Consider the following 7,579-nt stretch of genomic DNA (forward strand, 5'->3'; position numbering starts at 1 on the left):
AGATAGATAGATAGATAGATAGATAGATAGATAGAAGGACGGACGGACGGACGGACGGACGGACGGACGGACGGACGAACGGACGGACGGACGGACAGACAGACAGACAGAACACTTGTTTCAAAAACTACAATTTATTTTTCAAAACTTTTATTGACGAGGGACATCAGTGTCCTGTTTGATAGGATTGAATGAGTTGTGGTGGATAAAATACATGGTTAGACATAAACTGCACTGTATTTTACTGCCGTTCTAAGGCTAATATAAATCATTTTAACAATTAACATGTAGTTGCTCTTTTTACCACTAGACATTGCATAATCATCAGACACAACCGTGAGTAATTATTCCAAGCATGGACAAACAACCTTCTCGCTTTTGAGAGGTGAACAGTCTCACAGAGCAGGGCTGCTCCTAATGCATCTTACTGACATTGATGTCTCTTTATGTTGGAATTGCTTTTATGATATGTAGACCCTTTTATTGCCAAGCTTTGAAAGAGAATCAAGTTTTCTTTCCAGATCGAACAAATTTTAGAGTTTTATGTGCAGCATGGAGACGCCTACTGTATTTCTCACCACAAACCCCTTTAACTATGATATTGTATCTTGTCTCGTGCGGTGACATACTGTAATTAAATTCCCCAGACAAAGTCAACATGGCTGCACTTGCATGCCTGCACACATACATATGCACAAACACACACATACACACAGGGTTGTGGAATTCCCTTTAGTAATCAGAGTGGCACATTGAAGCAGACTCAGCAAGCCTGTGAGTGCACTAATAGGGAGTGGTCTGTCTTTATTAAACCAATATAGACTGAGATAGGTGCCTAAGAAAACACACACAGTCATTCATTCTTTAAACGGATATGTGGAGCCAAAAGTTTCTGAAATATTTGTTGTCTTTTCCTGCTGTTATTCAGTAATCCACTGAGAATGCAACATACTTCCATACCCGGTTCTTTATTGTTAAATATTGAAAAAAATTAAAATCTTGGGTCTGAGGAGAATGTGTCTGTTTTCTCATAGACTGTGAGTGCAACGGCCACTCCAATCGCTGCAGCTACATCGACTACCTGAACATTGTCACCTGCGTCAGCTGCAAGCACAACACCAGAGGCCAGAACTGCCAACACTGCAGACTGGGATACTTCCGCAACGCCTCTGCCGAACTGGATGATGAGAACGTCTGCATTGGTCAGTCTTTTGGGAGGCAACGAGAGTGCATGGAGGATGGTGTGTGTAGAGGTAGAATGTGTGAATTGTGTGTGCACTTGGCATGAAAGCAGACAACAAGGTGCAGTGCTTGTTTTTTACTATGGGGTTGAGTTTTTTAAGTGGAAAAATACTGGATCAAGCAAAAAGCATTGGGGAAATCTTAATGTGAAAAAGCATTGAAAGACTATTTTTGCAATTAACAGGAGTGTTATGATGGATTTTATTAATATATTAACATGAGTTAAAACTTCAGTCAGACAGCCAAATGAATGAACAATGATCATATAACGATAGCAGGTTTTAAAGTAAGCTTTGCAGACAACCTGGTGTCCCGTGTGTGTTGGAAGATGAGCTGAAACCATCATTAGATGCTAAACTTATTATAATCGTTGTACATCCATCCATCTTTACATACTTCTTCATTTTTGGGTCATGGAGGTGCCCATGTCCAGCTATCACTGTGCGAGAGGTGGGGGACAACTTGGACAGGTCACAACTAGTCCATCACAGAAAATTGTTGTACAATCACAACAACAAAAACTCAGGTACAATTAAAAGGCCTAACATTACTTAAAGGAAAGCATGTCGTCTGGCAACTTTCATGTCAGAGTTTTGAACTTAGACCATCTTATGTTGAGAAATAATGAAGATGTAGCCATTTTGTTCATCCATCAATCCATCCATCTATTTTCTTCCGCTTCTCCGTGGTAGGGTTGCGGGGGTAGCAGCCTAAGTAGGGAGGCCCAGACACTTGGGACAGCTCCTCTGGGGGAATCCCAAGGCGTTCCCAGGCCAGCCGAGAAACATAGTCCCTCCAGCGTGTCCTGAGTCTTCATCTGAGTCTCCTCCCGGTGGGACGTGCCCGGAACACCACAACAAGGAGGCGTCCAGGAGGCATCCTAACCATAGATGAGGGCAAGACCTCCTCCCTGACCTGGAGAAGGCACTCTACCCTTTTCTGGCTCAAGACTATGGCCTCGGATTTGGAGGAACTGATCCTCATCCCGGCCGCGTCACACTCGGCTGCGAACTGCTCCAGTGAAAGCTGTAGATCACAACCTGATGAAGCCAATAGGACCACATCATCTGCAAAAAAAAACAGAGAAGCAACCCTAAGGCCACCAAAACGGATTCCCTCAATACCTTGGCTGTGCCTAGAAATTCTGTCCATAAATGTTATGAACAGAATTGGTGAAAAAGGGCAACCTTGGTGGAGTCCAACTCTCACTAGGAACGAGCCCAACTTACTACCAGCAATGCGGACCAAGCTCTGACAGCGATTGTACAGGGACCTAACAGCCCATATCAAAGGACCTGGTACCTCATACTAGCCATTTTGTTCAAACCATGAAAATTACATATAATGAATTAATGTAGGATGTAATGCTCAGATGCTCAAAGTGACGTTTTAGCTGAAACTCAGTAAAACTGACAGTTACAGATATTTTTGTGTTGTCTATTAATTAACTGGAGCATCCATCTTAAAATAGATTGATTCCAAAGATTAAGTTGTTGTAGCTAGACATCCAGTGAATACTTTCTGAAAGTTTCATTAAAATCCATCCAGTGTTTCCTGAGATATTTTGCTAAAAAACAGACAGTTTGCTCTAAACAGTTAAAGACTAAATATTAAACAAAGAGCTTGTGTAATCTGTTAGTGCTCAGAGTATGTATCAGGGATCAGTCTCAACTACTACCACACAAACATTTAGCTCAGTGTCTGTAAAACTGATTGACGTTTTTGTGTTTTGAAAAGTTTTTTGATATAATGTTGACACTAGGGATGCACAATATTGGATTTTGGACCGATATCTGATATGCCAAAATGTTAAAACTTATTTGACCGATAACCAATATCAATACAGATTTTTTTTTTCCCCTGGACCTACTTACAGAGACTACGTAGCTTTCTCTGCTGTGGAATTAAAATACTACATTATTCTGCATAGTCATTGTTATTTTGGCCTGCTACCAAATACAGATGCCAAAAAGGGGGCTGAAAATTATGTTATACTATATACCATATTTTTCGGCATATAATTCACAGTTTTTTGCATAATTTACATACGCTGCGACTTATAGGCTGAAGTGACATATTTATAGATTTTTTTTCCCATATTTATAAACAATTTTTTGACTGAAATATGACCGTTTTCACTCATTCTGACTGAAAAAAAATTGAGCAGTACCACTTTTAGCCACTTGATGGCAGCAAAGTAGTAGTAGCTGTATGGCATGCCTTTGTATCATGTAATAGGTAAACGTGGCTACAATGACAAATGCAAAAAAGTTTGAGACAAAAACAACTGGACTTTTTTATTATACTTTATACTTTATTGTTTTTTCCTTGAACTTTTTTGAATTTACCATGTCCTGGATGACTAAGAATCTTCAGCTATTAATGACTCAATCGGCCTGCCACAGTCTCCCCACCTTCATTCTGCTCGCTGCTTGGAACTGTCAAATCAGCTGCACTGCCCTGGTGAAATGCAGCTAATTTGACCAATAAAGTGCATTTATTAAGCAAATGTTAGTCTGAGACACACCTTTGCTATAATTTCAAGCAAACAAATTTTTTTTAGGTTGTTATCTTGTTAAATTTTAAAGAAATGCAGCAGCTCGTCCATCTGCGCGTGCACGCTTCGCAGCACCGATGCAACAAAACCATTTTTGAAATTCAGCTGATTTGACCATTAAAGTGCATTTTTTAAGGCATAGTTCAACTGAGACACATGTTTACTTAATTTCAAGCAAACAAATAATTTTTTTGCTGTTTATTTTGTTAAATTTGCACAGCGACTCGTCGCATGCACGCATTTACTTTCGCATACCGGCTTTTAAAATACAGCTGATTTTACCGTCCAAGTACATTTCTTAAGCAAAAGATAGACTGATATATCTTTACTATAATTTCAAGCAAACAAATAATTGTTTTTAGATGTTAATGTTGTTAAATTCTTGTTAAAATCCTCCTGTGAAATGGCAGCCCATCAATTTTTGGCACAACACAACACCAGCCCACATTTACGGGTTCGGCCCACATTTCTGGGTTGTCAGCGGTGACGCGTAACAAAACTCGATGTGTCAGCCGTGACGCATAATAGATACAACGTATACGGGGAAGCAACATATTTACGGATTTTCCCACTTTATTAGACAAATAGGGACTGATGCGACTTATAGGGCAGTGCAACGTGTACGGCAGAAAATACGGTAAATATATAATATATATTAAAATAACAGCCCCTTTTATATCTGTGAGTTATTTTGATGGAATGGCCCATGTCCGATATTTAACTTTATCGCTAATATCGGCCAATACCATGCCAATAATATTGTGCATCCCTAGTTGACACTAAAAGTTAATCAGTCGTAGCACATTGAGATTGTGACGCAAGAACAACTGCAATTTGATGCAAAAGAGCACAAAATGAATTTCATGTGTGTATTTGCACCAGCGTGTAATTAGTGCCATTTGATGATAAATTTGATGCTCAGAAAGAGCTAAATGTTAATTTAGCTTTAATTTTATTGCTAAATGCAACATAATTTAAGGTGCAGAGCTTCTTTTGTGAATAAGACCCATTATTTCTGTGTCACTTGAACTTGAATAAAGACTGAATCAAGTTTTTGGAGTTTTAGTTCTACTTGTTTTAGAATCATTCACTTTTAGTCTGATGCTAAGAGGCCATAACAATGTGTCCAGGTAAGAATTTTTCATCGTCTGGAGATTAAAAAAAAAAGTTGTGTTTTGAGGCTACTGCTGTAACACCTTAAAGCTGCATGAACTAGAATATGAATTAAATAAGCTCTGCACTGAACGCTGCTGCGAGCACCCTTAGGCATCTTTATAGCTGAAAGTCAACCCTCACGTCACTGAAGTGCAGAACCAGAACAATGTAAAATATGACTGGTGTGTAATTTCAGTCTATACAGCAGAAAGCTATGGTTATATTTTTATGCTCTGTTTATGTGCTTTCACAGACTATTTAGTGTTTCTATATGTCCTAATGAGAGGTCATTCTGTTTGTGTAGCTGCAGAGGTAAAATGTGATGTTGACTTGGATCCATCTGTGTGTGAGCTGCAGGAGGTTGGAGGGTAAACTCATCGCGGTTGGGGCGCTCATGAGGCCGGGCCTTAGAGTCAGCACAAATAAAACCCCATTAGCTCATCTGCCGGCACATCGGCAGCCAAGTGCAGCAAAAAAAATTTATTATTTAATTAATAATTTAACACAAGCGTCTCTAGAATGAAAAACGCATTTTACTCAGCTTGACCTTCTCAACAATATATATTGTACTAAGATCATCTTTAGATGAGAAATGAGTTTTAGTCATTTTAAATGTGTGCTGTTAGTGTTTAGGACCACCCGCCCGTCACAGTTTGTCTATGATGAGTTTAAATAAATGTATAAATAAGCAACAGAACAACTTTTCTTGCCTGACCAAAAGATTTGTCTGATCTGACACTAATGACTGTTTATGTTCAAATGTTATATAAAATTATTTTTTCTTCATTTTACATTAATTTAAATTTAAACTTACACATAAAGAAATTGCAATTTGTAAACTATAGAAGAAACCTGTGTGTTTCAGTGAAATTCTATCCAGTTTTAATGTGTTTTTTTTTTTTTTTAACATCTTTGAATCAAAATTTCAACATGCTGTTAAATTATTCAGGACAAAATAAAGACCTGAGCATCTCCTAGTTTTTTTTGTTGTTTTTTTTTAAACACACCACAACCATCTTTGCACTTGCCTTTGAATCTCAGGTATCATGTGATGAAAAGAGCTCACATTTCTGCACAGCTGAATCTGTTCCGTCAACATCTGAGATACGTGGTATCTTCTGACATGAAAGGACATCTGTCATTTTCTTCCTTCGTCTTAGAAGAGAAGAAAGTAAGAGCAGTTTTGAAGGTTTAAGATGCTGTTGACAGGAAGCCTGTGCCAAGAAATTTACTGAGTGTTAGTTTAACCTAAAGAAGAACTTAAAAGAGTTTGTATTGTGGTGCACAACACGGGGTGGGGGGGAAGGAATCCTAAAAGCGAGATGAGATGTACTTCTACAACTGAATTATCTTTTGTGGCCAACCCAATTTAAGATGGTTGCCATAGCTAACTGACTTTATAAAACACAAATATTAACCAGTGTATTTATACAATAATGGGCTAAAATTGGGTGTAGTTGTAGCTGAACATCAATTACAGTGTGTTGTTTCTCAAAATAAGATATTCTCAGTCTAAATCTAGTAAAAAAATGAAAATATCATTCAAGCAGAAAGTGTTCAAATCTTCATACAAAGCAAATGGGAGCAGATGACCCCAGTGGTCACATTCAGTTTTTACTGAGTGTAATCATAAAAAAGCTCTTTTTAAAGCATGTTTTGCACGTTTTACTAACAAGAACCATTTTTTAAATTTGCGTTAATGTATAATGTTATCAAAAAGATGAGTAGTGCTACAATATAAGTGTTACAGATGCCAAAATTAAGTAATAATCAAATTTGTGCACAATTTCCATTTTTCTAAACAAACATAAATATTATCACATGACTAATATCACTGAGAAGCTGCTAAAGGATGCAGCATGTGGAAGACAGGCAGCCTCAGGCGGTGGAGTATTACACTATAATGTGCTTCAGATGTTCTACTTTACTTCTCTAAAGTATATGTCATGATGGACGCCCATGAGCCAGATACGTACCTCGTTGCATTCTCTTTCAAGCGGATGAAAATATTTTAAATGTATTCAAAATGGACCATCGTTCTGTGTCAGATCCTGTCTCTGGTACTTTTCATTTTGCTTAACAGCTGAGCATCGTTACTTCTCATGGCATTTATAGTCGTATTCAAAGCTGTGAAAATTAGGTTTAAATTTTTCAGCAATCGTTGATTTTGATGTGATGACAACAAGAAGGAACATTCAAATGGGACTGATCAGACTCTTTATGATAAACTTGTAGACTTGAAAAAGGGATATTTCATAATACAGCCTGGCCCCCTCCCAGAATGTACCAGATGTGTATCCTGTAAGTAGTAGGTATATACAGTTATGTAGTCAAGTCAACTTTATTTATAGAGCACATTTAAAATAGCAGCTGTTACCAAAGTGCTTAACAATAGAAATCAATGGGAGTCATTTAATGGGGAAAAAATAAATAAATTTAAATGATAGTACAGTACAGTAGTCCCTCGCTACTTTGCAGTTTGTTTATCGCGGATTCACTCTATCGCGATTTTTTAAAATAAGATTGGACATGACACACAACTGGCTGATTGATGGATGAGATACACGATCGGCATGTAATTTTTATTTAAAATAAATTATTTAAAATTATTTAACACCTGCTGCA

Source organism: Nematolebias whitei, chromosome 18 (assembly GCF_014905685.2).
Source record: "Nematolebias whitei isolate Nwh7 chromosome 18, NemWhi1, whole genome shotgun sequence".
Classification (NCBI taxonomy): Eukaryota; Metazoa; Chordata; class Actinopteri; order Cyprinodontiformes; family Rivulidae; genus Nematolebias; species Nematolebias whitei.